The sequence below is a fragment of the Capra hircus genome, chromosome 12 (assembly GCF_001704415.2).
Source record: "Capra hircus breed San Clemente chromosome 12, ASM170441v1, whole genome shotgun sequence".
Classification (NCBI taxonomy): Eukaryota; Metazoa; Chordata; class Mammalia; order Artiodactyla; family Bovidae; genus Capra; species Capra hircus.
In genome coordinates, this window is record NC_030819.1 from 58,213,891 (window position 1) to 58,231,624 (window position 17,734).

At 41.7% G+C, this 17,734-nt stretch overlaps 1 protein-coding gene across 5 annotated transcripts in view; it reads left to right on the plus strand.

Annotated features, from left to right (window-relative positions):
* PDS5B (PDS5 cohesin associated factor B) overlaps window positions 1,840-17,734 on the plus strand; it is a 173,929-nt gene continuing 158,034 nt past the window's right edge. For 2 of the 5 annotated variants that reach the window (XM_018056632.1, XM_018056635.1), the window contains exon 1: window positions 1,841-1,932. The gene's annotated coding sequence lies outside the window, so the exon portion shown is untranslated. Of the gene's footprint in view, window positions 1,933-17,734 lie in introns of all 5 variants that reach the window. The other 3 variants (XM_018056633.1, XM_018056636.1, XM_018056634.1) reach the window with 2 other exon arrangements.

Below are 17,734 nucleotides of genomic sequence, written 5' to 3' on the forward strand. Positions count from 1 at the left end.
ATGGTTCATATCATATTTCTTTTGGACAGTGTGGATTTACAGTGTAAATTAGTTCCGTTTGCTCTCATTAATCAGGATCAGGCCCATTGATTTCACACACTGCTGAGTGCTAACCTTGGATAAGAGTGAATAGTTTTTGCTTTGACTGTTCTGCCCAGTGCATTCAGGAATTCTCAGTCAGCAGCTCAGAACCTCAATTATAATGGTGACCTATGCTACTTAACTCCAAGGAAATCTGGAAGACTCTACAAGTCTGTAGATAACACATATATACATATATTCCCAAAGATCCCAGAGATTTCTTCAGAATAAAAGAAGTTAAGACTTTCAGTATAATGTCTGTATCAGAGATCAGGAGTACCATTGGTTACTAGGTAGGTAAAAGATGCTTCAAGACTTAACCAAATGAGCTTAACAAGATGAGACCTCTAAGGCAGTGTTTAAAAAGAAAGTCAGCAGGAAACTGACTTGGCTTACGTGTGGTGGCTTTGGCATTGAGCTGTACTGTAGGCAAAGTCATCTTGGAACACTTACCCTTATTTCCCTTTGTGGCATCCTTTCCCTTCTAGCTCTTCTCCCTGTGTGGAAATCACACTGCCTTTCTCCTCCTCGTCTCTTTTATCTGCCAATCCCTACGGAAAGGAAAATAATCTTTTAGTGGAATGTTAGTGGAAAGCTGATAGAAGCATGGGCCGACAGATGCCGCTTTCATTTATATTGCTCCTGATAAATTATAACTTGGTTATTTTTTGGACTCTATTTTTATTAGATTAGCTGTAAGTGTACAGCATATTGAGAGGAAGGCACAGAGATTTCCCATTTATACCCTGCTGCCATATTTGGTTGTTTTTTTTTAAAAGCCCTTACCACAGAAATTTATTTTTCTTTTAACACCAACTTTTCAAATTTTCCCAAAGCGTTGCTTTAAATGAAAGTTTGTACTACTAATTTCTTTAATCGATTGGCTGTTGCATAAAACAGTTTCGTTAGCAATTATGCTTCATTGAGGCCTTTAAAGTTATTTTTTCCTCTCTCCATCCTAATAGTAATCGACAGATCAACTTTAACATACCACCTTACAGCTGAAGGCGGGAGGAACGGCACCTTCTGGAGGTGAAGGGGGTTAGAAACCCACCTTCTGGAAGGCGTCCGGTGATCTTCAGATTTTTTCTCCAATAACAATTGTCATAGGACGAATGAATGGAATGCTTTGTTACAGATGTAATTACTATGTTCCTCCATCCTCCCGCTTCCTAAACAATACCTGAAAATGGGGAAGCTGTGGGGTTAATTAAAGACATAACATACATAGTGGAGAAAAAAGCTATTTTATGACATTTTGAGATGACTACGTCATCTCAAACGTAAAGGAGTAAAGTAGTCAATACCAATTTTATTTAACACAACATTCGTACTGAATTTCACTGTTTTGAAAAATTTCCAACTTTTATCCATAAAGCTAGAAATATATAACAATTTGTGTGGTTTTCGGGAAAAGTCAAGAAAGCCTTAAGAGGCAGAGAAAGCATTGACAGTTGCGGGTCTTGCAGCGGCTGCGTGCCCGTGTGGCTGCGTGCGCGCGCGACGAGCTGGGCGGGGCGGAGCGGCGGCGGGGACGCGCTCCGGGCGGGGCGGGGCGCAAGGGAGGCGGGCGGGCCGGCGGGTGCGCGCGCGCGCGTGTGGGACCGTCCGGTCGGTAGGGGGCGCTGCGCACCAACGCGGCGCTCTGCCTGCCCCCGGGTGCTGTCCGCGGCGGTTCGATTGGAGCAGCCGCCGAAGAGCGCTTGGCGCCATTTTGAAGCGGAGAGGAGGAGGAACGGCCGGGCTGGCTGCGGAAGGGGAGGGGGGGAGGAGGCGATTGGATGCGGCGGCGGCGGCGGCGGATCCCGGAGAGCGGCGGAGTGAGAGGAGTAGCGAGTCGGGCACCCGGAGGTAGGAAACAATTCAGTTAACGGGGAGAGAAAACCTCTCTGTTCTCCGGTCGCCGCACTCCATTTTTTTCAGCGCCCGCCGCCGCGGCTGTGTCTTGGCGGGGCTCAAAGCGGCGCCCGCCTGGCAGCCGCGACTCGCCTCTCGGCATCGGGGGCTGCAGCCGCCGGCTGCGCGGCGGCGGCGGCGGCGCCGGGAGGAGCGGGGCGCGGGCCGGGGGCGTGGGCCGGGGCTGCCCGGTGGGGGTGGGGAGGGCCCCGGGGCGGGCGCGCTCCCTCCACGCCGCGGGCTCCAGCCGCCGCCGACTGGAAATTAAACTTGCCGCCCTGGCCGGGCCGGGGCGCCCGCGGCGGCGAGGGCGGCGGGGCGGTGACCTTGCGCGCGGCCGGGGGTCCGCGCCGGCAGCCCGCGCCCCGCCGCCTCCCCTCCCCTCCCCTCCCCCCGCGCCCGGCCGGCCGGCCGGCGGGCGGGCGGCTGTTTCCCGGGCGGCAGGCGGGCGGCGCGGCGCTCCTGTTGAATCCTCCTCGGGCGGGCGGGTTTTCCATCCCCCCTTCCGGGAGAGGGGTGGGGAGCGCGGGTCCCGGCTGGACCCCGAGCGCTGTGCGGGCCTCGGCGCCCTCTACCCCGCCGCCGGGTCCCCCGCGCCGCGCAGCTCCTCTGCTCCGGGCGGCGACCGTGGGCCGACCGAGTGACATTTTCGTACAGTTACTTGCCGGCGTCTGGAGGTATAAAGCGCGCTTGCCGCGCCTCCCGCAGCTGGTGCAGGGGGCACCCGAGGACCCGGTTTGAGAAGGAGTCCCACCCGGGGGTGGGTTTCCTTTAGGAAGCCTCCGAGTCGGAACGACCCGTGCCAGCCTAGTGCGGCTGTAGGAGTTGACGTTCGTGCCGTCTCTTGTCTGGGTGACAACCTGAAAAGTTTCTGATCGGGAGGATTTGGTGTGTGGTTCTCTAGCTGTTGGCTGCCTCTTGGTATATGCGTTAAAGCTGCGCTCAGCAGCGGTCCAGTTATTCGAGGCAAATGAGTCTGAATCTTGAATCCCGGCACCTCCTCGTCTTCAGAGTTACGTCTTCCTGCGTTCCATTTGCGGCCGGTGTAAACTCGGGATAGGGTTTGGAAGAGCAGGTCCCTAACCAGTTAACACACGTTTTAGGCATCTTAACCAACCCCAAAAGGGAACCCTTTATCTCATTTTGGAGAACGTGCCTTGAATGCTCTTCTCACACTTCTGTTATGGAATGATGGATGGGCAGTTCTGTCCTGAACGACCCTATAAACCCTGCTTAGTAAACCATTTCGGAAACGTTGGATGTAGCCTTCAGTTTAGAAGGTGGGTCTGCGGTCTTGAGTGAGTTGGGGTCTTCTGCTGTCTTCCTAATAACCTTTAACAATTCAAGTGTGTTTATATATGAGACGAGCTGTAAATAAATCATAATTATTTAAAATTTGAATGGCAGTGTAATCATGTTCTCGACGCATGTAAGTGAAGTTTCAAGATAGAGCATTTTCCGTACTCACGCAGGAGTGAGTGAGGTCGCTCAGACGTGTCCGACTCTGCGACCCCATGGACTCTAGGAGCCTCTGCCCATGAGATTTTCCAGGCAAGAGTACTGGAAAGAGAAAATCCTTCTCCAGAGGATCCTACTCACATATGTAGTAGTCAAATAAAATGGTTAAAAACATAAAAATGGTATTAAGTGAAAAAAAGGGGGCTAGAAAGGACACTTACTTTAGGCTGTCCGTATGTCAGAGATGTTAGCAGTTTTAGGGACAATGAAATGTATGCAGGTCAGTTTGTGGAACAATTAATTTGGTATCGTCTGGTGATAGCAGAAAACTTAGTTAAAATTTATAGTGATTTATAGGTGAAAGTTTCAACATGGTACTTTTTATGTTGAGGTAGATTTATTCTGAAAAACTTAACTAAAAAATATCCCCTTAAAATAGAGCATTATTGTTTCAAAATAAATTTACAAATGTATGTCAAAGAGTGCACTTTAGACATTCTTTGATTACTGGAGTAGTTTTTTTTTGGGGGGGGCCTTTTTGATCATTAAAAAAATTATCCTCAGGGTTTTACTTAAACAAGTATTTTAAATGACAGGTTAGTGTTTGCAGATTCTTTACCATTTGAGCCACCAGGGAAGCCCTAGTGTTTGTATTGCCTTTTATTTTTTCGTAAATAACTTTTGTGCCCTTTCTTTTTTGTTGTTGTTGCCCTTTCTTATTTTCTCCTTTTTTGTTGAGGTTGATTCTGTTTGTATTAACTTTATTTTTTACAGCAGCTGTCACTTTCATTCTTGTCTGGTTATGCCTTTTTTTCCTCCCCCCAAGAATTAGAGGTAATGTGATGTTGATAGTGATTCCTATTGTTGTGGAATGTTTTTTTTACTAAGGTTATTTGACAAGCAATTCTACTGAATTGGCTGTTGATTAAAAGTTTAAATTTTTAATTTATTTTAAAATTATTTTTCATCTCTGTTACAGAGAGTTACATTTTGAGGACCAGGCTTTGTCAATAATTTGTTAAGCCTAAAATAAAGTGATGGTCTGTAATAGTTAGGGCTTGCTCTGATGAAGAGGGCAAAACTTTGTGCAGAGGGGAATATTTTGGGAGATTGTGTTCTTTCTGCTGCTTTTTCTTGAAAATTAGGATTGTCCTCTGTCTTTCTCAGTGCTACTTTTTTTTTTTTAATCATGGGTGCCTAGAACTAACAGGAGAGCTCACGGTGGTTTAACTTGGATGACAAGTACTGTGTGTAATTTGTATTAAAAAAGAATAAATTTGTATTTTCTTTGTTAGTGTTAGCAAGCTATAAGGAAACTTAGATGATCTCCAGTCATCATATGCATGAGAAGTTAAGTTCAGATTGTATTTCGATGGGTTTATCCAACGTCACAGTCAGATTCTTGTGATGGAATTGAGACAGCCCTTAGATCTCTTGAAGGCTTAGAAGCATCCACATGGTCTGTATTGTGTTATTCAGGACTTAAGCAATATGTACAGTTATTGCCAGATAGTGTATTATTCTCTGTTCCCTTCTCCCCTTTTCATTCATTCAACCAAGAAATAAAGTTTGGAGGTTAACCATCTGTTTGAGAGTCTGGTTTTAATAATTTGTATCCAGGATTCAGTCCACTTAAATTGTCTCAGAAGATAATCTCTTGCATGTCTGTGTCTTCTGAAGTTGCTTGATCTTCTCATTGTGTTACAATGCTTGACAAATAAATGCCTTACAAAATGCCTTTTGTAAGGCATTTATTTATTCTTAAACTTGCAAGCCGGAGTAACTTGGAACTTAGTGTTGAACTTTATTTGGTTGTAAGATGTATGTATACATGAGTGTGTATTTTTTCACTTTTAAACTCAATTTGCTACACAAATCATTTGTCACTTCCGATTACAGATAGGTGTTTGGACAAAATTGTATTTGGTTTGAGTATTCCTGTTTGGGAGTGTTAGAAAGTCGAAAAATACTTAGTCCAAAAATAAACCCAGTAATTTTTTTGAGAGTGTATTTACTTCTTAAGCTCATTTAAGAAGCTGCCAAATTGTTCAAAATTCTGTCTCCTTGGAGTGTAGAGGTCAGCTCTTCCTCACACTACACTGTCATGAACCATCTGCTTATAATAATTTTCCCCAATAGTTGAAAAAGGTTTTATAACCCTTTCTTACTAATTAGTTCAAATTAAGGATAAGTTTGCTTTAATTGTTTCAGTTGGTAGGGGTGATCATACTCAGTGAGAAAAACATAAAGATTAAGCTCAGATTAGTTAAATCTAGTTTAAAAAATAAATCTTATAGCCATTACTCTGAGATATTTAAAAATATACATTATAGTTACAGTGCCCTAACTATAAGTGGCTCAGCGGTGAAGAATCCTCCTGCCAATGCAGGAGATGTGGGTTTGACCCCTGGGTGGGAAAGATCCCTGGGAGGAGGTAATGACAACCCATTCCAGTATTGCCTGGAAAATCCGATGGACAGAGGATCATGGCAGGCTACAGAACATAGGGTAGCAAAAAGTGGGACATGACTGAGCACATCAATAGTAAGCAATATTAGAATACTTGGTTTAGCTGTGTAAAGTTTACAAGTTAGCTAAGAGGAGTGGAGGAAAGGCTGATAAGCAGGAAGCTGATACGAGGCATTGTTAAAGGCCCATGATCTAGAAGTACTCCACTGACTTGCCTCTCTTTCACAGAGGGTGCTCTGACCTGATTCAGTTTAATGAACAAATATTAAGCTTCATGTATGCATTGTACCAGGGATGATGCAGCCAATAAGACTGAGACTCTGCTCTGTAGGAGTTTAGGGTGGTGGTTGGCTGCTTGCACCAAGGCCCTGAGAGCTGAGGAGAACCAGAGTAGGACCCCTGTTGTTAAGTGATTCTATGAGGGCCAGGCTCTCCTCCCTCTGCAGGGGCAGCTGAAGTTGCTCTTCTTTATGTGGGAGGGCGAAGGAGGGGACATTATAACCACAAGCATTGTCTCTCTCTGGGAGGGAATGGTTCAGTTCAGTTCAGTCGCTCAGTCGTGTCCGACTCTTTGCGACCCCATGAATCGCAGCACGCCAGGCCTCCCTGTCCATCACCAACTCCCGGAGTTCACTCAGACCCACGTCCATCGAGTCAGTGATGCCATCCAGCCATCTCATCCTTGGTCATCCCCTTCTCCTCCTGCCCCCAATCCCTCCCAGCATCAGAGTCTTTTCCAATGAGTCAACTCTTTGCATGAGGTGGCCAAAGTACTGGAGTTTCAGCTTCAGCATCATTCCTTCCAAAGAAATCCCAAAAGTTCCCTGGGAGGGGTGGGGATTCTTTTTCTTTCATCTCTCAGATTGTTGTAGAGAGGTAAGTGAAGAGATTTTTTAAAAAAAGTCCCAGATACTTATCCAAAATGTATTTTCAAAATACATCCCTAAGTAGCTGAAATTCCATCAGGCAATTTCAGTTAACCTTCACATATTGGGATGGGAGTTGGGTGTGTGTGTGGAGAGTTGGTAGTGAGAGTAATTGTTAAGGTTGAGAAGGAGGGAAGAGGTACTAAGAATCGTGCATTTTAAGTTAAAAGTTATACATGTATGTGATAAAATTCTTATGGTACAGAAAAGTAAAGATAAAAGCTACTTTACAGCTTCCCCCTAAAAGGTAATCCATTGTTAGCAGTTTTCAGAAAGTTTACTTTTCAAAATATTTATACAGAAAAGTATTATACCTTACTTGTTGTGATAAAAAACTATATTGTTTACTTTTTCCTGCTGTTTACTTTTTTTCTGTAGTTAATATCACATAGCTCTTCTCATATTGGCACATATAGATCAACGTAATTTAAAAATGATTAGAGTATTGGGCTTCCCTGGTGGTTCAGAGGTTAAAGCGTCTGCCTGCAGTGAAGGAGACCTGGGTTGGATCCCTGGGTCGGGAAGATCCCCTGGAGAAGGAAATGGCAACCCACTCCAGTATTCTTGCCTGGAGAATCCCACGGACGGAGGAGCCTGGTGGGCTACAGTCCACGGGGTCACAAAGAGTCGGACACGACTGAGTGACTTCACTTGACATCACTATATTCTGACTTTTTTTGAGTGGTATTTAGGATGTAACTGTTTATACAAACCAACAGTATATGACTATGCCTGTTACATGTTTGCTAACATTGGGCTTTATTAAGCTTTATATTTTTTGCTGATTTAACTTGAGAGGTTTGTACCTTGTTTTTAAAAGGGCTTCCCTAAGGTCGGTATAGAATCCACCTCCAGTGCAGGAGATGAGACACAGGAGATATGGGTTAGATCTCTGGGTGGGAAAGACCTCCTGGAATAGGAAATGGCAACCCACTCCAGTATTCTTGCCTAAAAAATCACTAGGACAAAGGAGCCCAGTGGGCTACAGTCCAAAGGGTCGCCAAGAGTCGGACACAACTGAGCAGCTCTGCGTGCCCGAGCCTTGTTTTGGGTTTGCATTTTGCTGATTATGAGGAGGGTGGTAAAATTCGTATGCTTATTGGGCAGCGGTTACTTGCAGCACATACTTTAGATTGAGTAGGTTAATTATCTGGATGCCCCCCTTTCCCCATAAAATGGTTTGAGCTAGAATGGAGAGGCTACAGTGTTAGGCTGTGAACGGTAACCAAAGGTTAACATGAGATTATTGAGAACCCTTAACTTGTTCTTAACAGAACATTATGTAAAGGCAGGAATGGAGATTCGAGAGTCAGGGCGAGTAAGCTTTATGTAGGGTCAGCTCTGTCTCCTGGTGTCTGTTCGTTCTGTCTCACCACTCAGCCCTCTTGCTCCAGCTGTCATTTCGTTTTTTATTTATACTGTCATTGGATTTGTTCCTCTTCCCTGGTGGGGGTGGCAACCTTGACTTTGATAGTTCAGTTCCTCCAGAGATGAGGGACAGTTTTTCTATAAGGGAAACTGATTTTCCTTCAAACAGTCAAAGGGAACAGTTCTCATTTCTAACATTCTTTAGATCTATTTTGTGATCTTCAGTAGTACCTCTTCATGGTTGATATTCTGCTAGTGTCAGGGCCCTTACGAGCTGAACTGCAGAAACCTGGGATGTTGGCATGAATACCTGAGCTTTGTTCCCATTTAATCCCCACACGCTGTCCCCACCCCAGCTTTACTTTTTTTTTTTTTTTTTTTAAGAAAAAAACTTTTTCTTAGGCTTGGGAGGCAATTGGTTTAAAAGATCCTTACCTGTTTTTTTAGGAAGAGTCTTTTCAACCAATTGCCTCCCAAGCCTAAGAAAAAACTTATTTCCTTAAAAAAAAAAGTAAAGCTGGGGTGGCAGGCCTAATTCTCCCTAACTGGGGGTTTCCTGAACTAGTTCAGCCAAAACCAGGGTTTCTTGGCAACAGACACATTTAGGACCAGATCATTTTTTGCTGTGGAGGGCTGCCCTACTCATTGTGGGATGTTTAGCAACACCCTTGTCTCTATTCACTAGATACCAGTAGCACCACTCTCCCCCTCCTTCCAGACCCTCCAGTTGGGACAACCGAAACCGTCTCCAGGCATTGCCAAAGGTCCTGAGGGGAGAGGCCAGGGAAGGAAAGGGTGTTCAAAATCTGTTACCCCCTACCCCTCCTCACCCTCCCCAAATGTGACATGTAGAGATGATGTTGATTACCTTGATCTTTTCACAATGCATACATATATCAAAAGATAAAGCCATATACCTTCACTGTCTGCATTTTTATATGTCAAAGATGTCTCAGTAAAGTTTAAAAAAATATTCTTATCTATTTTCAGTTATTGTATACAATTATTATCTTAAAGTGGGGCTTCCCTGGTGGCTCAGATGATGAACAATCTGCAGGGCAGAAGACGTGGGTTCCATTCCTGGATCAGGAAGATCCCATGGAGAAGGGAATGGCTTACCCGCTCCAGTGTTCTTGTCTGGAGAATTCCATGAGCAGAGGAGCCTGGTGGGCTACAGGGGTCGCAGACTTGAGCACGACTGATCAAATGGATGGCCCTTTTTCATTTGTACCCTTAGTCTAGGCTCTCAAACCAGGGTGATTTTGAACACCCTTTCCTTCCCTGGCCTCTCCCCTCAGGACCTTTGGCAATGCCTGGAGACGTTTTGGTTGTCCCAGTTGGAGGGTCTGGAAGGAGGGGGAGAGTGGTGCTACTGATACCTAGTGAATAGAGACAAGGGTGTTGCTAAACATCCCACAATGAGTAGGGCGGCCCTCCACAGCAAAAAATGATCTGGTCCTAAATGTGTCTGTTGCCAAGAAACCCTGGTTTTGGCTGAACTAGTTCAGGAAACCCCCAGTTAGGGAGAATTAGGCCTGCCACCCCAGCTTTGATGGTAGCAGTCAAGCAGTAGTAATGCTTCGTGTAGTCTTAGGCTCAGAATGGAAAGTTTTGAACTAATAGCTCTTGAGTACTTTTTTCCTCTCCTCTGTCTCTTTGGTCCCTTTCTTTTCAGCTTTTTGCTTCTCATTCTCCTCTACTTTTATGGTGTTAACATAATTAGGTCAGGGCTTTGCAGTTTGGAAGGTCACTAGCATTGAAGACTTGAGCAGAAGTCGGAACATATTTAGCCATTTGATAGGATGCTTGAAGAGTGAAGTCCCTTGCTAAGGAGAGCTGAAGAGCGTGGCGGTTAAGCATATAGACAAGAGTCTAGACTGGTTTTTATCCTGCCTCCATCACTAGTTAGCTGTGTCACTGTGGACAAATTACCTAATCTCACCAGGTCTCAGTTTCTTAATCTGTAAAGTGGAAATAATAGCAATATCTCATTTTTAAAACAGCTTTATTGAGATGTAATTCATATTCCCTACAGTTTATCTGATGAAAGTGTGCAGTTTATTTTTTCCTAATGTTTGTAGGTGCAACCATTGCCACGATTTGCTCTTTGTCCTCTATAAGAGAAACCCTGAATCCATTAGCAGTCAATTCCAGTCACCCCTTATCTCATTAGTTTTAGGTACAAATTAGGCCAAATGCTTACCCTGGTGATTAACATGTAAGTATTTAATTTAAAAACTATTATAGCTTGGGGCAGAGAGACTATTTGTGGCAAGACCACTTGTATCACTTTAGAGAAGGCAAAGATGGATAATTTTTTGTTGAATGGGTATTTACATGGAAATTGTTTTCAAATATAAAGATGAAAGATATTACTTCATTTAAAAGATCTTTATTCAAGTAGGAAGAAAGAGACATATTTAAAAATACTAGTTATACCAATTATAATTGTAAGATAATTATAAAATGAGGTAGAATAAGTGGTTTCAGGAAGGTGTAAAAATTATTGAAATTGGAAATTTGATAAAGGGAGATTAATCAGGTTAAGAGTGCAGGAACCATGAAAAACTTCTCTAAAGTAGAGACCCTTCTGGCCAGGTCTTAGTTGATAAGGTGTGGGACTTTGGCTCTGTGAAGACCACCTGAAGAGTGCTGGTTTCTGAAATACTGGTAGTATCCTCAGTTTTTTTTTTTTTTTTTTTTTTTGCTGCCTCATGCTGCTGCCAAATGGTTGCCTCTGGTAGCTACACCTGCATTCTGTTTTAAAAGATAACTTGTTTATATTTTGCTTAGACTTGAGGCTTGTGGGATCTTAGTTCCTGGACCAAGGATTGAACCTGAGCCCTCAGCAATGAAAGGACTGAATCCTAAGCACTGGAATTCCTACCGGTGATTCCCATCCCCACCCTTTTTTGGTATTCCTAATCTGTTCTGAACTTGGCAAATTACCTAAATACAAGAAATAAACAAGTGTTTAGAGAGCCTGGTGTCTGTGAGAGCAGGATGTGATTATGTGGCCATATGCTGTCACTTTGAGTTAGTTGCCTTTTTAGTTTTCTTCTCCAGATTAATTGCGTGTATAGAATCAATAGTTCCTGGGTAAATTAGGCTCCTATAAAATGTTTTCTTTTTTTTCTTCCAAGGCTTCCACACCTTTCTTTTCAGTTTCCTGTCCTCTTTTTCTCATGCACCATCAGACACAGCACCTCCAGTGCACGTCCCAGCTGAGCCGCACTGCTCTCTCCTTTAACATCTGGTCAACATGGGATATTTTTGTATTTTGAAAGTTAAATGACTAGATTTGTATCAAGTCAGTAATCTGGGTGTTATCTTGACCCCTCCATCTCCTTTACTTCTTAAATCAAATTTGAGTTAACAAATCCTGTTGATTCTGATACAGTAGTTTCAAAGTCTTTTTTTTTTTTAAACACTATATATGGAATAATACTTCAAAAGTAAAAAAGCAAAAAGAGACAACAATAAAAAGTTTCTTACCCATATCCTTCCTCATCTGTATATTTCCCAGACTTCTACAATAGTTTATTAATATTATTGATTTCTTATATTCTTCTGAGGGTTTAAAAAAAATACAGCCCTGTACAAATACATTTATCCCACCCCATTCCTTCCCTTACCCCAACACATGTTTTACACTAATGTTGGAAACTTTAACTGCTTCGCCTTTTCTTTTCTTCACTCGACAGTGTGCCCTGGAGACCTTCAGTGTTAGTGTATAAAGTGCTGGTGTGTGTGCTCTGTCCCTCTCCACAGCTGCAGTGTCCATTTTATTCATGAACTATGATTTAACTAGCCCAGGGATGTGTAGAGTAAGACTGTTCCTAGTTTTTACTATTATAAAAGTACTGCATGAGCAACCTTGTACACCTATCATTTTGTGCATATGCAGGCCTGTCTGTAGATTAAGTTCCTAGAGGTGGAATTGCCGGGTTAAAGAATAAATGAGAAACAACTTTGATAGATACTGTCACCCTTCATAGGGGTTGAAACAATAATGTATGTGAGAACACTTGTTTTCCCATAGCCTTGTCATTACAGCATGCAGTCCAGTTTTTTGGGCTTTTGCCAGTAATAATAGGTGAAAAATGATACCTCAGTGTAGCTTTCATTTTTTACATTTCTTATGAGTGAAGTTGAGCATCCTTTCATTTGGGCCATTTTGAGCTTCCTTTTTTTTCTCTGTGAACTGTCTGATCTGAATCTTTAGTCATTTTCCTGTCCATTTTGGGGATTCTTCAGTTTCTCTTCAGTCCATGTGCCTTGGTTGATTTTTTAAAAGGAAACAACTTGCTTGTTGCAGTTGTCCTCTGACAGATTGCTTCCATTTTTACTCCCTTCTAGGCTTTCTCTCATTCACACTGTTAGCAAAGTGATACTTCTAATTGCAAATCTGAAAGCATCATTCCCTTGCTTGAAACTGTTCAGTGGCTCTTCACTGGCTCCATAGTGCAAGGGCCGTAGCATTAGGATGGTACCTCATAGGTTCTCCATCTCCCAGAACACCGACCTGCTCCTAGCTCCTTGTCGAGTTAGACCCTTTGTCTGTTTTGCGTGGCGTATTTCTCTGTTTATGATGGTCTGTTCCTGCTTGTCTGCGTGTCCATAGTTGTGCTTGTCATTCTGCACCTAATGAAGAGGCTTTTCTGTTGCCTGACTCTTCCCTCAGTTCCCTAGGTATACCCTTATAATGGAACCCCTCACGTTGTGTATTTTTATTAAGTGTGTATTTCTTTGCCCTAGATGTTACCCTCTTGAGGGCATGAACTTACGGACTTATGGAACCTAGCCTAGTGTTTGGCACATAGATGAGAGATAATTACCGAGTACCCATTGATATATGTATGCATACACTATGTGTAGACAACCCAGGACAAAGAAAAAAAAAAGGAAAATTAATACTATGAACTCATTTACTCAAGAATTTAATTTTTACATTGAGATATTTATTAAATACAATAAAAAGTACAGACCTTCACTGTTTTAGGTGTGACTTTTAGGTGTGACAGTTGTACTCATGTAACTGGTAACCAGAGGATGATAAAGCATTCTCATCACCCCAGGGAGTTCGCTGGTTGCCCTTTGCATTCAGTTCCCCTCTCCCCCACACGCTCTGAATGCTAACAGTGTAGGTATTTTGTTTGGTCTTCGTACAGTGTCTTCTTTTCTGGTATCTAGCTTCGTTTGTTTAACATATATTTCCAGATGCATCTGTGAGGCTGGATGTGTCAGAGTCCTTTTTATTGCTGAGTAGTACACCATTGGATGAATGTATCAAGCTTATTTTTTCTTCTGTTGATGGGTATTTATTTCCAGTTTTTTCATTTTTAAGAATAAGGCCTATATGGATCTTCTTGCAAACATGTTTCCATTTTTTTTGAGTAAATACCTAGGACTGGAATGGTTGGTTTATAAGCAGATGTGTGTTTTACTATGTAAGAAACTGCTGCATAGTTTTTCGGAATTTTCTCTTAAATACTCTTCACTGTGAGTATGTTTTCTAGTTGCTCCACATCCTTTCCAGTACTTGAATGACCTGTTTTTTTGGATTCATTTTTGTTCATGCTGGGTCTTCTCTGATGCATGAAGACTTTTCTCTACTTGCGGCGAGTGGGGAATACTGTCTAGTTGTGATGCACAGGCTCTGCGTTGCGGTGGCTTCTCTTGCTGTGAAGCAAGGGCTGTAGTGCACACAGGCTTCAGCAGTTGTGGCGCGTGGCTTAGTTGCTCCAGGGCATGTGGGATCTTCCTGGATCAGGGATCAAACCTCTGTCTCCTGCATTGGCAGGCACATGCATTGTCACTGAGCACCAGGGAAGCCCATGGTCATTCTTTTTAATTTTCACTATTTAGTGGATGTGAAATGGTATTTTGTGGTTTTATTTTGGATTTCCTTGCTAGCTAATGATGTTTCATATGGTTGACAATTGTTAATAATTTTGTAGAATACCTCTTAAGTTTTTTGCATATTAAAAAGAATTGGTTATCTTTCTATTACTGATGTGTAAGAATTCTTTATATAGTCTTGATACAAGTTTTTTGTAGCATCAATGTCCTGGGAGTGTTTTCTCCCAGTTTGTAAGTTTGTCTTTTCCTTAACAGTGTATTTTGATAAGCTAAAGTTTTTAATTTTGATGAAGTTCAGTTCTTTTTCTTTAATAGATTTGAGTTCTAAGAAGCTTTTGCCTACTCCGAAATCATGAAACTAATTTCCCTTGTTTATTTTATAAATTTCATAGTCTTATGCATGGGGCTGTGATCCATCTTGAACTATTGTGTGTTGTGTGAAGTAGGGATTGAGGTTCATTTAAAAAAAATATCCAATTTCAACACCATTGTTGGAAAATATTTTTTTGTTTTGCTACACTAAATTGCTGTTGTGTTTTTATCTAGGATTGTTTGTGTACACGTGTGGATCTGTTTCTGGACTCAGTTTTGTTTGTTTGATCTCATTGTTCCCCTATGCCAGTATTATTATTATCTCTGTTGCCGTAAGTCTTGAAATCAAATCGTCTGAATCCTCTAATATTCTTTGACCATCTAGTTTTTTTGTGTTTCTATATAAATTTTAAAATCAGTTTGTCAGTTTCTATGAAAAAAAAAAGTTTGGGATATTGATTGGGATTGTGTTGCTCTATAATTACATTTAGGGAGAAATGACTTATAACAATATTGAATTTGATAGTCAGCCATTAACATGGTTTCGCTTGATCCCTGCCTTCTTGTATTTGCATCCTTTTGTATTTATTTACCTTGCGCATGATTTTAGGGTTGGTCTCTGTAACCAGTAGAATACGGTTAAAGTCCCTTCTGAAATTAGATTATAAAAGCCACAGCGGCTTGTGTATTGGTCTCTTTCTGTCTCTCATTGCTAACTGTAAGAGAAACCAGCTCCCATGTTGTAGAGAGGCCCACTGCAATTTTACCCTGCTTGCTAGTTAACAGGTTAGCCTGCTGCAGTTTCACGGATGTTGATAGAAGGCATGAGAATCCTGGGTCTGAGTCAGGAGACAGTTCATTGCCACAGCTGCTGTAGTGGCCTGGGTGCTGTGAGCATTTCTGCACCAGCTCCTGCATCTCCAGATCACATTCATGGGAAGAGGACCAGATGACAACTGCACATCAGTGCTTGCATTACAAAGGAATTCTGAACGTAGGGCACCTGGACATTTTTTAATGCACAGTAAGCATACCTGCTCTTTCCTCTGAAGGAGACTTTATTTTCCCAATGTGTTCACTTTATAAACATTTTTGGAAAGCCTGCAACAAGGGGCAGTGAGATCCTCAGCTGCAAGTGTGCAGAAATGTGAAAGACAAATGGAATATTGTCTCCCAACATCCTTGTGACAAAGGACTGAGGCTTTCTGTTGAAAGCAGATTCTCTGGCTTTCACTTGAATGTAGACCCAACTATAGTTTGCAACCTCCTGAGAAACCCTTGAGCCAGACCCACCAGCTAAGCTGCTTCTGGACTTCTGACCCTTGGAAACTGTGTGAGAGAATAAATATTTTCAACTGCTAAAGTTTTGGAGTTTATTACACATCAGTGGCTGATTAATACAGTTGTTTACCTTTCCTTTCATTGGGTCATCTTTTTTGATATATACTGGTAAACAAATTTTATATACATGTATATATATATATACAAGATCTCTACATCAGTGGAGCAAAATAGGTTTTTCTATATCAATATGTTATGGTAATACACTTATATAATATTATGTTCATGTAACATTTTAATGATTTTCATAGAGATCTTGCAGTTATATTTATTCCTGAAGATTTTTCTTCTTGATGCTATTTTCTAAATTTTATTTTTTGCTGCTAGTATATAGAAATAACAGTAGTTGTTTTAACAATTCTTGTGTGCATATACTTTGACCATGCTGAACTACACTTAGTTCCAATTGCCTTTTTGTGGCTTCTTTAGGATTTTCTCTGCAAAAATAACCACATCTGTGACTAATAAGACAGTTTTACTCCCTTTTCTCCCATCTTTGTAAGCTTTTTATTTCTTTGCCTTAACCTTATTGCTCTGTCTAGCCTTTTCAATTTAGTGTTGAAGAGAAAGGGTAATAATGGTCATTCTTGTCTTGTTCCACATCTTAAGGGGAAAGCAGTATCTTTTAACATTAAATAGAATGTCAGCAGTGCTTTTTCTGTAGATTAAAAGAAATCACATTGAGGGTATTTCTTTCTATTTCCAGATTTCTGATATTTTAATTTTTATAGATGGGTGTTGAATTTTGTCAGATGTTCCCCTTTTTCATATTTACTGAGATGACTTTACTGTGGTGAATTGTATTTATTTATTTTTGAAAGTTAAACCAGTTTTGCATTCCTGAGTTAATCTTATTTGGTCGTAAATATATTGTCTTTTTATCTGTTTCTGAACTTGATCTGCTAATATTTTGTTAAGGATTTTGGTGTCTGTGTGCAAGAGGAATGTTGGTCTATGATTATCATTTTTGTAATGCCTTTTGATATCATGTTTAGCTTTCTAAAAGAATTTTTGTTTTCAGAAATAGTTTATATATGACTACTGTTATTTCTTTAATGTTTCGTAGGCATGGAGGGGTTTTATGTTGCGTGGGGGGGAAATTTTTGTTAACAGATTTCATCTCTTTGGTAAATATATAGTTACGTTGTTCAGTCACTTAGTTGTGTCGAACTCTTTGCGACCCCATGGACTGCAGTACACCTGGCTTCCCTGTCCTCCACCGTCTCCTGGAGCCTGCTCAAACTCATGTCCATTGAGTTGTGATGCCATCCAACCATCTCGTCCTCTCTTCTCCTCCTGCCTTCATTCTTTCCCAGCATCAGGGTCTTTTCCATTGAGTTGGTTCCGGGAGCTTCAGCTTTAGCATCAGTTCTCCCAATGAATATTCATTCAGGGTTGGTTTCTTTTAGGATTGATGGTTTGATCTTCTTGCTGTCCAAGGGACTCTCAAGAATCTTCTCCAACACCGCAGTTAGGAGGCATCAATTCTTTGGTGCTCAGCCTTCTTTATGGTTCATCTCTCACATCCATGCATGATTACTGGAAAAACCATAGCTTTGACTAGACTGACCTTTGTCAGCAAAGTGATGTCTTTGCTTTTTAATATGCTTTCTAAGTTTGTCATAACTTCTCTTGCAAGGAGCAAGTGTCTTTTAATTTCATGGTTGCAGTTACCATCTGCATTGATTCTGGAGCCCAAGAAAATAAAGTCCGTCACTGTTCATTGTTTCCCCATTTATTTGCCATGAAGTAATGGGACTGGATGAAGTGATCTTATTTTTTTGAATGTTGAGTTATATGGTTATATGGATTTTCTGTCTTTTTTTTCTGTAGGCAGTATATCTATCTCATTTAGGTTATCAGCCCTCTTGGCAGAAAGTTTTTAATTTTCCCTTGTGATCCTTATAATTTCTGTAGGAGCTGTTGTGACCCCTTTTTAATGCTGTTTTTCCTTGGTCATTCTTGCTATGAGTTTAGCAATTTGATTTCTTTCCACAGCTTTTGGTTTCAATAATTTAATT